Here is a 16992-nt window from a genome sequence, read left to right on the forward strand (position 1 = left end):
CCATCGCTTGCCTTGTTAGCCAGATGCTGGGAGGCAGCACAGTAACCTTAAATTCATTTTTTTGGCACACAAATCCACTTCTCTTCCTCCTCTACCCCTTCCTTGCCTCTTCCCCTCCCCATTCCTTCCTTTCCCCTGCACAACCTCTTCCCTCCCTCTCACCCTTCCTGCCTCCCTACCTGTGTGCCTACCTTTCTACTTGTGTTTGTGTGTGTTTGTATTTGTGTGTGTGTGTGTGCACGTGCTTGTGCACACACATGAGTGTTTTCTTCTTTTGACTTGGTGCATTTGCTTTGGTAAAGACATCAGATGTGCACCTTATCGAGTCTTAAGATTTGATTGGTAAACATAGGTAAAAACACAGAAGGGCTCACTATTTCTCAGAAGCAGGTTATAAACAAATCTAAATTTTCACTTAGATTAAAGCATTCAGAAGAGTCTGGTGCTGTGTTATCATTTTCCTTAGGACACCGTGTTCTTTACTTCCTTCTAGACTTGGCACAGCTTTATCAAAGCTGAGTTTCAGGTCCATCCTCTCCTGGGCTTGTAAAATCAGATACTATGGGCAGAGCATGACTCTCATCAGTCCACTGAAGGAAAGTTCCTATCCATGTTACTTCTTGGGAACTGGTTTCTCAATGTACTAACACCCTAATTCTGGTAGACCAGAGAATGGTCTTTTTATTAATGCTGCTTTTCATTCCAAAGGAGTTGCCAGTCTTACCTTCTACCACACAATAAATCTGTAGATTTATATGCAGCTTCCACAAATAAAATCTCCGTGGCAATGAAGGAAGGCATGAAGCCAATGCCAGGCATCAATAAATTGCTCCATGTTGCTGAATCAGGACATGGAGGCCAGAGGCTTTACCTAGTTCAGTTTCTTACTGAGGATTGAGGTATCATGATTCATTTGGATAAAGCAAAAATATTCCCTTTTTAATGATTTCCATTTTTTTCCATATAAGATACTTTCTGTTCAGCTGATATTTTAATACCCAAATATTCTTCATTCCAATGCAAAACTAACTATTGGCTGGAACTTGATTCATAGGTCTATGAAATTTTGGAAGTCTGCCTCTTGTGGGCAGAAAAGAGTGACGAGATAAATGTGCACATTTCCTTTTTCTATTGAACGGTAGCTCCATAGCCACTACAGATGCCGCTGGGAGCTATTCTCTCAAGAGAGCAGGTGATGAGACAGCTGTCTAAGTCACCACTGCACAGAAGCCCTCGTCATGATTTGTGAACATGGACTTTATGTTAACAGTAAGAAAACAAAAGAAATAGCATCCACAGAGACAACTTTTCAAAGGCGGCTTAACCTGGAGAAAGGAACCAAATGATAACCCTGCTTATGTCTATCAGAGTGAAGACAGCCGTAACTTTGTATTTCCTCTAATAAAGGAAAAAAAAAAAAACGCTAAAGGATGTTTACGTTTTAACAAAATGTTGGTTGACGTGGGAAGAATTCCTTCCGTTCAGGAGAAACAGAATTCAGACTTATGATAATGGGGTCTTGATCTTCCAAGTCACTGAATGAACATTCTACACTGAATTCTACAGGTAGAAAATTGAAAACAGGTGATTATATCATCTTCTCTCTTTGTACTTCTCTAACTTTTTTTTTTTTCGTAAAATAATAGCCATGATGTATTGGGCATTTTCTGATCATCAAGTACTTCATATTCATCATCCCATTTAGTTCTTATCAAAATCCCAATAATTCACTGTATCATTAAATCTTACTCCTTCAGAGGCAGGTAAGTTTAGGAGGGCTGGAGAGATGGCTCAGCTGCTAAGAGAGCATACTGCTTTAGCAGAGGTCTGTAATTTCCTTAATAATGCTAACACTAAGCAGTTCTTGGCCACTTGTGACTTCAGTTCAGGTGGTCTGATGATCAGGCATCTGCAGATACCTTCATTCTTATACACATATCCACACACAGGTACACAGAGGTACATACAATTAAAAATAAAATAAACATAAAGACTAATGAAAGTAGACTTAAAAATTTAAATAACTTGTCCAAGATGTCAGCTGGTAGAACTGAGACATCAGCTTGACCCCAATGTTGAACAATTAACTGTTCACTCTTTACCCACCATAACACTGAGCTGCCAATGAAAACCTGGCACATTTTGAAGGACAACTTTGGAAAGGTATCAGGCAGTTTATAGTCTTTCCTCCCCAATACCTACACTGAGCATCAATATGTAATTCCTGCCGCTGTCTACAGTACGCATGTTGCTTCCCATTGTCATCACAAAAACCAAGTCTAGGAATTGCTCAAGGGCTCAGCCACTTCAGCTCTCTCAACATCACTTATTTGAAGTACACCTCGGATAGATCCTGAAAGGATAGCTATGTCAATTGCCAGGATATGGAGATCTTCAAGGGTGAGCTCTGTTCTCTGGCTCAATAAAATAAAATAAAACAAGTCACACGGCAGCTTTCAATTGCTCTCACTTCCCTATAGAACATGCCTCAGCAACAACAATGCTGATTACAAATATTTTTCAGGTAAATACCTGTCAGCTGCATAAACAGGGCTAGCCTGAGAAGAATCCTAAGCCAGGCTGGTCTCATCTGCGACCCCACCCTTGTGTTGTCATCAAGGATCCTATTTCCTTCCTTCTGATTTCAGCAACTGATACTTGGCGCTAGAGACTCACGAGACAGCATCACCTCCCTCTGTTCTCCTTTAATCCTATCTCTTCTGAACTGTGCTTTCCTGAGAAGCATTCTGCTACCTTTGTCGCCCTTACCTCGTCACCATGTGAAGGTCTGCCTGAAATTTCCTCCTGAGGAGGAAATTCAACCACCCAGTATCATTTTAATTGTTTCTACAGAGTCTCCTAACACCCATGTTCTAACATGGGTGGCTCTGATCTAGATCTAATAACAAGAGGATTGGATAACCAATTTGCTTAGGTAAGCTCTGTGTGCTGTTTCCCTCAAGATGCAATGGGTGATGCTTAGTGTTAGACTACGGAAAAACTCACAGAATAAGGTTTATCACAAACATAAATGTCTAATGAGAAAAGTTGGTTTGATGATGAGTCTGTGTTGTATAACTCAATGATGGAACAGATTGGATGATGGGAAATAGCAACCTACTAGATAACTACTGTTGGCGATCAGCTGTTTCAAATCAACCAAACGAGGCTTAGCACCAAGAACTTATCTCTCTCTCTCTCCACTCTCAGCCAGATGAGAGCAACAACTTGATTGTTTATTTTATGGTTCAGCATCTTAGTATGTGGATATAACAATGGCACTATTTGTGATTTCAAGGAAAACAAATGATTCCCTGAAATTTTATATGCAGCTGTGTTTTTGCAACACCTGCAACATAGTGGTTTTATACACATCCAGGTTAGGCCGAGGTTCAGCTCAAAGCAGTCTCTCAATTCCCAAGTGTTCTCAGCTTCAGGATTTGTGCTAGATGTGAGTGTTATAACTGACAATGACATATGCAGCCACACTCAGACTATTGGATTCAAAACAGATATGAAACCAATGTGTTTTAAATGATGTATTGTTTTATTAGTTTCCCTACAGGGACATTAATGAATTCAAGCCCTGTTAGGACCATTCAATACCATTGGGGCTCCTGGAATGGTCTATGGGTTTCTAAATAGACAGGTTTAAAATACTTCTCTGAATGACAAGCTTTCAGCTGAAAGATGATAATACATGAAGATAGTTAGAAATCTCTGATTATAGTAGAAGAGATTATTTAGTAAACCATGACATCTGAGTTAATACTGTGGACTTCTACCAAACAAGGAGAAACAATTCACTGGGATTTTAGGTAATAATGGTAGGAGTTAAGTAGCTATTTCAAATTTCAAAGGGAGATATTATTTGTATTTTGATGAGCTCTGAAGTCACATAGTATTTACAGCATTTTTAAAATGTATGTTGCTTAGATTGTATAATGATAAAAATACATGTTTGTAGAATGAGCTTTTTCTATTATACCAACTGAGGGTATTTGTTTGGTGTGAAAACTAAAATGCTCAAACCTTGATAAATTACAAATGACTCACACCTGCTTCTTCTGAAACTTTCCCCATTTCCTGTTGTAGTCCATTGCTCTGTCTTAGCCAGGACAGTGCAATCAAAGAGTGTTGTTATGACAAAAAAAAAAAAAAAAAAGAATGAGGAAAACAGAAACCTTTCATCTTCCAGTGCTTGTCAACACACTCAAATGAGGTATATTCTGGAGTTTGCAGAGAAAGGACTGTGTAGGTCAACTAATGCTTTGGCATGAGTGTTCGATGTTCTTGCCAAATGAGACAATTAATTTATTGGAGGAAAACACATCGGCATGGGCACAGAAAAGCACTTCTGTTAGAGTGGGTGCCATGCTTTTGAGTGTCAGCGTTTTTGTTCCCCTTAACTCTGAGGTGCCCTGGTGTCAGGAGCTGTTCTAAGCTTAGAAATGGCAAACTAGTATTGAAGGCCTGCCTGTGAATCAGGTATCGTTGTTACCTCAGCTGCGCAAAGGAGAAACCAAGGCAATGAAACCAGGATAACCAAAGTGAGAACTGTTCGAGTTCTGGAGAAAACCCAGTTCTAGGACATCTGGGTCAAACCAAATACCTGACCGCTGACTTCAATTTCAACAGGTACTTTTTGGTTTTACGTTCTTCTGTATGAATCCCTAACTCCATGGTTATTCTGAGACTGAAATTCTTTCTCAGAAGGGTCATCCCAAAACCCAAATTTTCATTCTTGGACTCTGGATTTGGATGAGACTGAGGTCCTTTGATCATTTCAGTAAGCTCTTGAACTTTGAAGCACTGTCCATACTGAAGGGCTTCTTATCACTCAATGACTGGCACACTCCTGCATTCATAGACTTCTTATTTCAGTCTTCTTACAGATATATAAGATATGTTGAACATATTCTCCATTGCCCAATTCCTCCGCCCTTATTCTTTTCATTTTTAATATATTATAATACATTAAAAATACATTTAATGGAAACATTCACCAATGTTTATTTTTTGCTTTTTATTATATTTGAAATTTTAATAGAATTACAACATTTCTCCCTTACCTTCCTTCCCTCCAAACCCATGTACCTCCCCCATACTCTCTCCTTCATAGCTTCTTTCTCTCATTGTAATTGCAAACATATATGTACATGCATATACGTTAACAGAGGTTTCTGTCCCAACAAGTCCTGCAGTCATTCAGTCTCAAAGAAATACACAGAGGTCTACATTAATCATAAACGGGTTGGCCTATTAGCTTGGGCTTCTTATTAATTAACCTATAATTCTTGTCTGTGTTCGCCATGTGGCTTGGTACCTTTCAACAGAGAGGCATTCTCATCTGCATCCTTCTTGTCTGGGTGACGACTGCAGACTGCATCTTTTCTCTTCCCACAATTCTCCTGTTCTCGTCGCCCCACCTGTACTTCCTGACTGGTTGCCCTGTATATACTTCCTGCCTGACTACTGTACAATTAGCGTTTTATTAAAAATATTACAAGCAACAGGATAAAAGACCATTGTCCCACAGCACATATATATTCTTCAGTGTATTCTGTCCATATGGCGTTACTTGTATTATACTTTGAGGGCTAACCATTTGGCAGTGAGCAAAAGTATGGAACGCACCACAGATTTATGTATCGTCTCTGCAAAGAGGCCATGATAATTGTCTCTGTATCATTCCCACTTTAATATATGTGCTGCTAAAGCGAGCACTCTCACTTCACTTTCAATTATTGAAAATCGTGATCCCAATAATGGAAGTAATTATGCATTCATAACTAATTTTCAACATTTTGCAACATTTCATTACTTTAAGTAAATTGTTGCAGATAAACTGGGAGCCTGTACTTACCCATCTCCAATGAATTGTTTTCACAATTGAAAATAAACCACTAATTGAAGAAAATGAATAATATTCTCATGCATATATGATTTTTCCAAACTTGAATGTGTCCTCAGAGAATTCAGGGAATTCTTTTGAGTACATTCTAAGTTTAAATACCATAGCCCTTTAGAGACGATTTGACAGTTTGCCTTATTTAACATCATTTTACTTAACTCTGTTGATAGTCCTGGTCCATTCCTGTTATCTAACATGTAGGGCCCATTAGTCAGTTTTATGATAATTTATCTATCCATTTAATTATGCATAAGCGCTTATGCTATTTCCAGGTACATTATAATACCGTGAGTATTTAGTCTATTTTTAAGTATATCTATCAAAGGCTGTCTTCTAAGCTAAAATTCTAATCTGCACACCCCTCTTAGATTTTTTTAATTGATCAGTGGCCTTCAAACATCTACCTTGAAATCCACCTAAGAATTTCTAATGTTTCCTTATCTCTTCCGTATTTTCAAAGATAAATTCTAGAGTTTTCCATTAGTCTCTCTTGTACTGTTAGGGTACTACCTAGGTTTCCATGGCGAATTTTGCTCTTTTCCATCTTCTTCTGCTGTTAAACACGGCAGTATTGGTGAGTGCTGAGTAGGTGTCCTTCAAACGCCCTGACATCAGAGCAGGATTTGCTTGGATTTGTCAGGTTTGGCGAAATAATATAAAAGAGTGATATCCTTTGATCATATTACATGGTGGTATACATTCTGTCCATATGTCACTTCTGGTAATGTCAACCTCCACTATTCCATCAAGACAGTATTTGCCAAGTTTCCCCATTGGAAAGTCATTTTTGCTTAAATTTTATTCTTTTTAAATAGATGCTAAGTATTGCCCACTATCCAAAGGCACAGGAGACTTTTAGTTCTACCTACTAATCAGGGGGTATTTAACATATATTTAAAATAGTTGTGCCTGTTTTAAGAGAAACATTTAAACAACTTCCATTAATTTAACAACAAAACTAGTTGTTTCCAATATATCATAATGCTGACATCCTTAAATAAAACTACTACTTCCTGCTTTGAAAGGTGTCCAACAGAATTTAAGCACCATTTAATACTATTACGCATTTTAAAAGCCACATTAAAAAGGTCTTTTTAATGGTCAAAACTTTACATAATTCTTTTTTTCTGATTTAAATTCCTATTCATATTCCAATTCCCTCAGAGAATTTTTTGACTAATTTAATTCTCTATGTATTCTATTGATACACATTTAATTCTAGAAGTAAGTCTCAGGACTGTAAGTTTCTAATTTGCTTTACAAATGTTATTCAGGACTGACTTTCATTGTAACTGGTTTCAGTAGATTATTGATCATACTGCTGAAACATATATTTTAAAGTAGTTAAAGAAAATGATAAATTTGCTGCCATCATAAACTGTCAAAATGCAACTTAGATTAATCAAAACCTGTTTCTTTACTCAGAAGACTTGATTTCATACATCATAAGTTTTGGCTAACCTACCCATTACCCTTCCCTCTCTTCTCATCTCTAGTACAGCTAGGAACTCTCAATAGCCGAGGACCTGCAGAAAATCCTGACAACCAAAACTGCCCATTGAAAAGTCGTCTTTTGCTTAAATTGCATTCTTTTTCAAATAGATACTGAGCATTGCCCAGCATCCGTGGGCACAGGAGGATTTTAGAATGGGGAGGTGATCTGAGAACCCCTTTTTTGCCTTACTGAGGAGCTACTGGTATTCAGTAGCTGCTGGAGGAGTGAAAGATCATTCTTTTCCTGAAGGAGTGGCCACAGACAGGTCTTCCCTGTTCCCGTGGATGACTAATAAAATAATTTGATTAAAAATTAAATGCAGAAGAATTTACTTTTTTGCAATCAGAAAAAAATTGTTCATTTTTCATTGCTAAGTCATACTGGCTTAAAAAGAATGTTAGGTGGATTAATTTAGAATCATTCAATATTGTATTGATATTAAGACAAAATATAAAGGTAATATTTGAGTAAAAATTAACGTCTTGATTTTTCTAAGCTAATTAAGCATCTTCAAGATTTTATTTATGTATCTTCATCCATGATTATTTGCTTAAGTCAAAATTAAACATCATATAGATATGATTAAATTGTGAATTAGTCATACTTTCAATAACTTTTGTTTAAAAAAAAACTGAAGAATTTCAAGTCACTGAAACAAAGCCAAAAATTTTCTTCCTGGGACTAAACAATGGGAAATGGGATAATTTTCATGAATTCTGTCTCAAAATACTTTCAGCCTTTATAGCAGTCAGTTGCAATATTTTAGGCAGAATATTCTATAAGGAAAACTGAATATTTAACATAATTTTGATTTAAATCCAATTAGCTTGTATACTGCAAGGAAATAATTTCATCTGCGTATCTATGATGTTGGTGAAGATTTAAAATATTCTAGTTTATATCAAGTTAAAGGTTTCTTTACCTTCATCATGATTATTGAACATGAACTAACTTGAAATAAAAATATACTGGAATGAAGTTGGGATTTGTTTAGAAAAGTATCTTGAGGGCTGTTCGATTCTGTGAACGTGACTTACACTTTTGACTATTTTATACAACTTTTTGGTTGGTTTAAAACAAGGCAAAACTTTTTCAAGCTTCTTAAAAGGATAATAATAACATTTTGCTAGGATAAGAAGCTTACCAGATTGCTTTGAAAGTCCTCTTAGACAGGGAACACAAAGCAAGCCACGTAATTTTAAGGACTGTCATGTTGGAAATGTCTTCACGAAGAACTATGGTAGATATGGAGAAATACTGTTTTAAGGTCTTTTGTACCTTATAACAAAAAGACATTTCTGGGGGTTTGCTAAAATTCCATATTTTACTTGACAGTTTTATTTAAATACATTTTAGCAAATCCCCAGAAATGTCTTTTTGTTATAAGGTACAAATTTTATAGCACTAATGCTTGGGAACATTTAGAATAATCTTCAAATAATATTAAAGCAGATAAATCCATGGTCTTGAGGATACATGAAATGGTATGTACATTGGTAATTTCCCTGCACGTATGTCTCCATATAAGGACACCACATCCCCTAGATATACAGACAGCTGTGAGCCACTATGTCAGTGTGGCAGCTGTGAGCCACTCTGTGGGTGCTAGGAATTGAGCCCAAGTCCTCTGAAAGAGTAGGCATTGCTCTTTACCACTGAGCTACATACAGATTTAGCCCAACAGGGCTTAGCCAGCACTATATACCACAACTTACATTTACTTTGTCTCCTAGTTGGGTTTTTTTTTTTTTTCAGAATGTGTACAACTACCTATTCTTTACAATATTCTTTGTCACCAATTTTCTGCTCTCTTTCCTCATGGAGAAATCTTGTTACTTCTCCATTAGGAATCTATATCTATGGAGTCTCAAAGACCCACTTACATAACCAGTAAGAAGAAGTAGGAGAAGGAGGAAGAGGAGGAAGAGGAGAAAAAGGAAGAGGAGAAGGAGAAGAAGCAGATGGAGAAGAAGTTCTCTTCCTAATGTGAAATAATTTCCCCATCTCTGAAACGTGTTTCCTATGGTTAATTAGGAATTATCCTCTTTTTTTCTGTAACTTATAAAATGTAGGGTTTTCCAACAACGCATAACTTAGCACAAAACATTTCTAGTCTAATGGGATTAATGAGGCCAGACGTCACTTTTCATTCATTGCCACACTTGAATATAGGAGTATACTGTCAAATACCAAACTTCAATTTGCTATGTCTGGTGCATTTTTGTCATTCTAAAAAATCAAGTGTAAAGTTAAACTCATCTGTTAATCATAACCTTATCATTCACTATTTTAGACCCAAATAGATTCATTAATCCCAAATAACAGATCTCATTGTGAATCTTCAAAAATTGATGGATAATATACATATGACAACTACCTTAGTTTATATCCAAACAAAAGTCAGTACTGTCTTATGTTCTTTCAGAAAAATGATTTTAAAGTGCACATGTGTGCGCGCACACACACACACACACACACTCCTTAACTTCTTACCACATATAAATACTGGATTTCTTGTGCCCTACACTCAGGAAGTACTGTGAGCTCTCTTTAAAGACACAGAGGACAGTTGTGTAGATTGAGGGCAATGATGAATAATTCTATTTGCTTCTCAGCTCAGAATCTCACTGAGAGAATCAAGTTTGACAGGCATTTATACTAGCCAATGATCTCACTTGTGCCCAGTCTTTTTTTCCCCATTTTTAATTTACTTGCCCCAAGTGTAAACCATATGTTAGTTTTGGCTGCCAAGGCTCTTCCCCTATCCCTGCGCACCAGTTCCTGTGTTTGCTTCACCTTTAGTGTATAATGTTGAACTAACATCAACTACAAGGCAAACAAGGCAACCTCTGAACTTCAGCTGTCAACAAAAGTTGAAAAGAGCAGTAATGGGAGCAAGATGTGGCGAGGGTGCTGGGCCTGGGAAGGGAGCCTCAGCAAGGAGAGCTGCTCTTTCCTCTCAAGGACCAGCCTCCCTCCCAACTCTGTCCTTCTTTTGCATAAGAAAAAAATTTTTTAATAGTTGCATTTTTTTTTCACTGCGAATTTGGAATTCCCTCAGAGCAGTCACGCTTTGCCTTGTTTTCTCCTTAGACTGATGGATAGTAGTATGGACCACGTGGAGAAATCTCTAGTATTCAGAGATTTCTTTGTTTCAAACTCAAGGTCCCGGAGTCACGAGAGGTAAACGTAGTTGCCCTGAGAAAGCTTGGCACTCAGAGCAAAGTATGCCACAACCTTCCCACATTCGGTTCACTGTTGATTTTAACAATCACCTAAGCCTGGTGGCCAGGAGGCCGCATTGCCTTCTATCTCACAAGGGACTTTAAAGAGCAAATAAATCTTCTTTTATTGTCCCAAAGGACTCAGAAGCTAAAACAAGTGGAAGGAACACATTTTGAATGTTTGGAACATTTAAAGTCCTTTTTGTTCAGCATAGAACTTTGACCTGCTACAGTTCCAACAGACTTCTGTGAGCCTGCCTTATCTTTATTCAGCACCCGTCACTAGTGGGATCAAGCCACTTCGTGGAACCTTTAAAAATGAACTTACACTGAATCTTTCATGGGAAGAATGCATTGTTGCCATGGAAGCAATGTAGAGGTCACACCAAACTCAGGCTCGAACCCTTGTTGCCACGGCAGAGAACTCATTTCATGTCATACAATAACATTTTTCTATACTTGATAATTTTGTGGAGTGCAAAAGTTATTTTAGAATCCGATGTTTCCCGACTCATAAATTTCCCACCAGACTTGATTTATTATTCTAGAATCTGGTGGGAAATTCATGACCATTATTAAGAAAACAACTACCGGGAAAAGCAGACAAAAGAAAACTCATGATTGAAGAAAGAGTGAATAAGTATCACTTTCATATTGTAAAATTAACAGCATCTGTGCAGCCATGAGAAGCACTTATCCATGTCATCTTAGAAAGTCGGTGTTTGGAAAGAGGTAAGAATGAATTTGCCACAAGCATTTACACCAAGTATCGGGGAGCCAATATTCTCTTAGACAAACCAATGCTATAATTTGTTCTTGAATTCTCAAGTACACCTTCACTGGTCACTGGTTCTCCAAGGAACTAGAAAAATGACAAGTTGAAATTTGAAAGAAATAGATAGTTGTTAGAGGATTGCACAGTACAGTATGATGTTCTAGCCAGTGTCAAATCATAGGCAAATGATCTTAGATAGAAGACTGATATCCGAGCCTGTACTATGTCACATGAGACATCTGCTTCAGAAAAGCAAAAATGAAAATATTGTTCTTTTCTGCTACAGATAACAAATTGTTTGTGAGGTCTCTTAGGAAATGCCCATTGTTTAAAAAAAATAAAATAAAATAAATAAAACATTTAAAATTTGAAATCCTTACTATGTTCAGAGTAAAAGAAATATGTATGATTGTAATGAAATATACTTAAATTTTGCAGGTCCTGAGATTGAAGTAATCCCCTCACCTATGCCCAGCAAGTTCTCCACTGCAGGGTTTTGCAGCCCACAGGCTAGTACTTTCAGGCCTTCACAAGTGCTCAGAACATGCTAATGCCTTCTGAGTAAGAGGTGCGCACTCAAAATACTATTGGCAGGGCAAGCTAAACGTGAGTGGCACAACCTTCAAGTCTGTCAGGATTTTAGTAGGGCTTATAGTGCTGCACGAGGAGCTGGGACTTTCATGAGATGCCCAGATTCCAGTGTTGCAGGGTGGAGGAATGGTCACCCAATGGAGAGCGTTATCCACCTTCGCTGACGGCATTGCAATTCCCTCACTCTGTCAACATCTTTGATCTTCTGCGGAGAAACAATGGCGGGATGGGTAAGATGTCACTGCTTTTGATTTCTGGCACATCCGAGATCTTTTTTTTTTTTTTTTTTCTCCTAACTTGGATGACTGAAGCTGCTGTCTGTGATTACAAGTTTTGGCTTGGCTTTCTCGCCATGCAGGAAGAGAGTAATCCTCTGTGGTTCAATAATTTTCTTCCACATTTTGGCACTACTGCCAACACGTGCACTGAGGTCTCCCCCTCCACCGACCATCAGGATGTCAGATGGCAGAGCAGCTGTGCTGAGTTTATGCAAATCTCTGCAGAATCCCTTCTCTCTCTGGAGTCTAAGACAGTTAGGACATTTTTACTGAAGAAGGAAAAGAAAAAAATGAAGAGAAGAAGAAGAATGATCATTTGATCAGTCCCCATACTGACCAGTCAAGTTGGAGATCACTAACCACTTAAACACCCTGGGACTGAAAGCCCTTACCTCCAAATGTGTCATATCGTCGTCTCATGATGCATCTGTAATCACTAGGGGGAAATATTCAAAATATTTTGTTTCTAATATAATGTCTTAACAGGAGTTCCTCCTCATGTTTTTGCAATTAACAGCGAAGACCAACAGAGAGCCATATTTTCATGATCAGCCTCCCAGAGTCTGAAAGGACCCCACCCTAACTTAACTGCCATCTTGGAGTGCTTTGCTATCATCTGCAAAGGAGGAAATTAACCCACTTACACTTCACAAATACACTTGTAATTGCAAATTGCAACTTACTTAGAGGCTACAGCAATTTAGCAGCAAAGCAGACTGAGCACTTCTGCAGACCACACTGGCTTGAGAAATGAGGCAGATTTTTCTCTCCCTAGGGAGACTCTTCTAAACCTCAGCTCCACGTTATGTCCATAAGATAGGAACAGAGTCTCGAGAGACTTGGTATTGTGTTCATTAAGGTGTTTATTTTATTTCTGTCTCTTGGATGGAGAAACGGGACAAAAAACATATGTTGGGGAAATGGAAGACATTTCATAGCTCACAATATTAGAATTAAAAATTATAATATTTATTGTAAAAAAGGACTCTAATTACCATTTTACTGGGCAGAATCTTTGCAAGATGTATGCAAAGTAGAAGTGGAATTTCATCTTTAACTCATTATACTTCCATAAGAAGCCGCATGGCTGAGTTCTAAAGCGCATTTCTACCCCTTGGTACACTATGTGCCTTCACTTTTTGTTGTTGTTTTGTTTCTTTTTAATATTATAAAAACTTCATTCTACAGAGGTTCCAATTTTTAATATCATATTTTAATGGATGAAAAGAATATAATTCTAATTGAGGCAAATAGAACGAGCTGGAAGCTAAAATCAATTTTTAAAAGAAAGGAAGGAAATAAGCTCTTGATTCCAAGTTGGCTTATGAGGTGAATTTTCCTAATTTTCTCATTGAAATTTTCCCAGATGCTTCTCACATGTCCAAAAGGAGACAACTTGGGAAATGAGGAACAAAGTCGTGACTTGCTGATGGTTGCTAATCTCTCAGGGCTTTACTCTGTCTCTTCCAGTGAAGCAAATACAGGAAGGAAACAACAGCCGTCATTTAAACACAAATAAAGCTTCTCTAAGGTGGAAGATCTGTCTCAATTTCATGAGTCGAGATGGAGCATTTTGTACTATCCAGCACCCATCAAGGAACCAGTGTCTGTGAACAAACACTCTTTCTTAACTTCCTCTCCTCACTCATCCTGTGGAGGGGGTTTTGACCCACACTACCTTCGTGTGTAGAGTTGTCCCCAGGGCTGCAGGCAGCCTCACCCACATGCTTCACCTTTTCTGCATCCAGGGCTGACTGTACTATGGCATCAGCAATGCGATGCTAGGCAGGATTATTATTGTTCGTGTGGATTTTTTTTTGTTTGTTTGTTTGCTTGCTTGCTTGCTTGCTTTTATAAAGTACCATAGAGTAAATAGTTTGACTCCATAGGTTTATAAGATCTCTGTCACGGCGGTTCAACTCTGCTATTAAAAGCAGGCATACTGATGGTGGAGAGGTGGTTCAGCAGTTAAAAGCACTGACCGTTCTTCCAAAGGACCTGAGTTCAATTCCCCATACCCACACTGTGGCTCACCACCATCTGCAACTCTAGTATCAGAGGAATCTATGTCCTCTACTAGCCAGTGTGGACACCCAACATTGGCATGCTATACAGGCATACATGTAGCCAAAAAATGATACACCTTTAAAAATGGTAGCAGTTAAAAACAGCAGTATACAGTTTCTCAGAGCACAGTTGTATTCTGGCGAAACTTTATTTACAATATTGCAGGTTTTAGACCATATTTGGGAGATATCCCTTATCAGTTTGACAACAAAGCCATGGTTCTCCAACTCTTGCTACTTCCCAGCCCCAAGTATTCATGTCAAATACACCAAAGAGTGTACAAAAGACACTAGACCTCATTCACAGCATAGCAAATAAGCTGCGATCTAAAATTGGTGTCTACAGCAAGTTTTACAAGGTAGACCAAGCCACAGAGTCTAGGTTCAAACAATTTCTGAGTCACCCAGAACTTTCTGGACACTTAGATAGGAAGATGTAAAGGAGGAGGTATGGAAGAAAGAGAAGGCAAGCTTTTTCCTGTGCCTCAGAGAATTGGCACCACTATTTGTTTCTCTCTTAGAATGTCAATATGATTTAAAAAGCTATGTTTAATCAGGAAATTAAATTGTCTTAGGAATTGCTAATGGAGAATCTGTCAGGATCCCTACTGCCATTATTAAATGCCAGAGGACTGCGCCCGTCAGCATTTTTCATATCCTCATTAGTCTCATCCGCTAAATCTTGTATGGAAAAAATCTTTATTTTTCATCTAATTGCTAAATCTTTTAAAAGGAGTAGTCAAAAGAATCTTTTGCACTGCTGTCACCCAAAGTCCCTCTCATGTGTCATTTCTTCTGAGAAGAAGGGTTTCAAAGAATAGTAACTCCTTCTTTGTCTGTTTCTCACTTCCAAATACTAGATATAGGTTTGCTGGTCATCACCAAGTCAATATCTTACTCCATAAATGAGAGCATCCATAGCGCTACAGCAATGTAGAACAGCTGAGGGGTTCTGAAAAGCTCTGCTATCCTTCCATCACCAAGAATTGAGTATAGAAATCATAGTCAAACCTTTGATGTACAAGTCTGCCTAGAACCTCTGAAATCAATGGGCATTCTCCTGCTAGGGGTAATAGAGGGAATGACTAAATTCTATTAAGCATATTCAATTCTTTCTAGATTTGAAAATAATTCTGGAGATGAAAGAAAAACTAAATTCTGGCTCACTACATAGGGTTTTTGTTCTTGTTGGTTTTGTTTCGTTTTAAATAAAAAACCCGACTGACTCTCGGTGTCTTCCAATGTCTATGTTCAAACAGTTTCACGACTCTGAAGAAATTCTGACTAAGTTTTGGAAAAGCCGGTCTGACCTTTTCTTCTAACCTGATACCTGTGTTTATCTACTGCTCCCTGCCCAATAGCCAGGGTTTGGAATAATTGTTTAAGTCTATCCTTGCAATGTGGAGAAGATAAACTATATTTTGGAAGGTTAAATAAATTATTAGTGCTGACACAGTGCATAGTCAAGATTGGCTCTGGGTCAGTACATATTGGCAAGATGAAGCTATCTATCTCTCACTGTTAGGCCCACACCAAACTTTCCTTATCAGGGACAGCATGCAATAACCTGGACTTTCCGTTCTTGATAAAGCAATCCACGTGATTAGTACTAAGGAAGTGTGCTAGCACATGAGTTGAGAGTAGTTATGATTTCAATGTAGAATGCTAGCACTACCAAGTACCCATCTCGGAAGCATATGGTCTGGCAGTCGACATTTCTATCTGATAAAGGGGGTGAGGACAAAAGGAAAGTCAATTCTGATATTTTTAATTATCTTGATCGTGAATCATATCATCCGAGAAGCCACGTCAGTATTATAGTTTTTGTGTTGGGGTGGAAAGACATTAGGGCTATTGAAAAATTAATAAAGTTTGCTTACTGTGGCTTCATCACATAAAAGAGAAGTTTCGTTACATGAAATGTTTTTTGTAGGGGTCAAATATTCTGAGGATGTTCAAAGTGATAGGCACATAGACTGAGAATGTAATGGTATTTTGATAGCATTAAACATTGGAGAAATGTTAGAGATTCACAAATTTATGGCTTGGTCATAAAGTATACTGTTTAACAATGAATAATTCAATTCCCAAGTGAGAGGACGGATGCACTTTTTGTAAGCAATTACTGTTTTTCTATACTGAAAATTTATCAAATAACATGAATACTCTATATATTCATATGGCCAAATATTACTCTTCTAAGACTCTAGGAAAGGTTATCTTATACATCCTATAAACTACTACAGCTTTGGAGAAGATGGTACCCAGTGTTACACCTCCAATTCTACTAACAACAACTCATCTTCAGGATGAGACACATCAGTGAAAATGTGTCTGCAAATCACCCTTCTTCATTTAAGGCATTCTCTCTGCATTAAAAAAGAAATGTGTTTATACCTGCTTCCTAAAGACATACATGCCTTTCCATCATGAATGAGCTTTTGACTGTGCTCCTTAAGGTGTAGAGGGCATATGGAGAGGGGAGCTTATGGTATTCCCTGTTTTGTTTAATAATTGCTCCAGTGCATGGTATACAGTGGGTGCTCAAACCTTGGCAGCATAGCTAAGCATCTTTTCATTGGCTACTTGTATTCTCCAATACAAAATCCAAAAACTATATCATAAATACTGGTTTCCTTCCAATATGTC

The 16992-nt window shown here is 37.9% G+C and overlaps 1 non-coding gene across 1 annotated transcript; it reads right to left on the reverse strand.

The window, feature by feature from the left end:
- Nucleotides 1-5620: 5620 nt before the first annotated feature.
- LOC126514554 (U6 spliceosomal RNA) lies at nt 5621-5727 on the reverse strand. Its single transcript, XR_007595604.1, has one exon. It is a non-coding gene; the product is annotated as a U6 spliceosomal RNA (small nuclear RNA).
- Between the last annotated feature and the right edge of the window lie 11265 nt (nt 5728-16992).

This window comes from Alexandromys fortis, unplaced genomic scaffold (assembly GCF_014885135.2).
Source record: "Alexandromys fortis isolate MF-2015 unplaced genomic scaffold, M_Fortis_MF-2015_v1.1 scaffold_17, whole genome shotgun sequence".
NCBI lineage: Eukaryota > Metazoa > Chordata > Mammalia > Rodentia > Cricetidae > Alexandromys > Alexandromys fortis.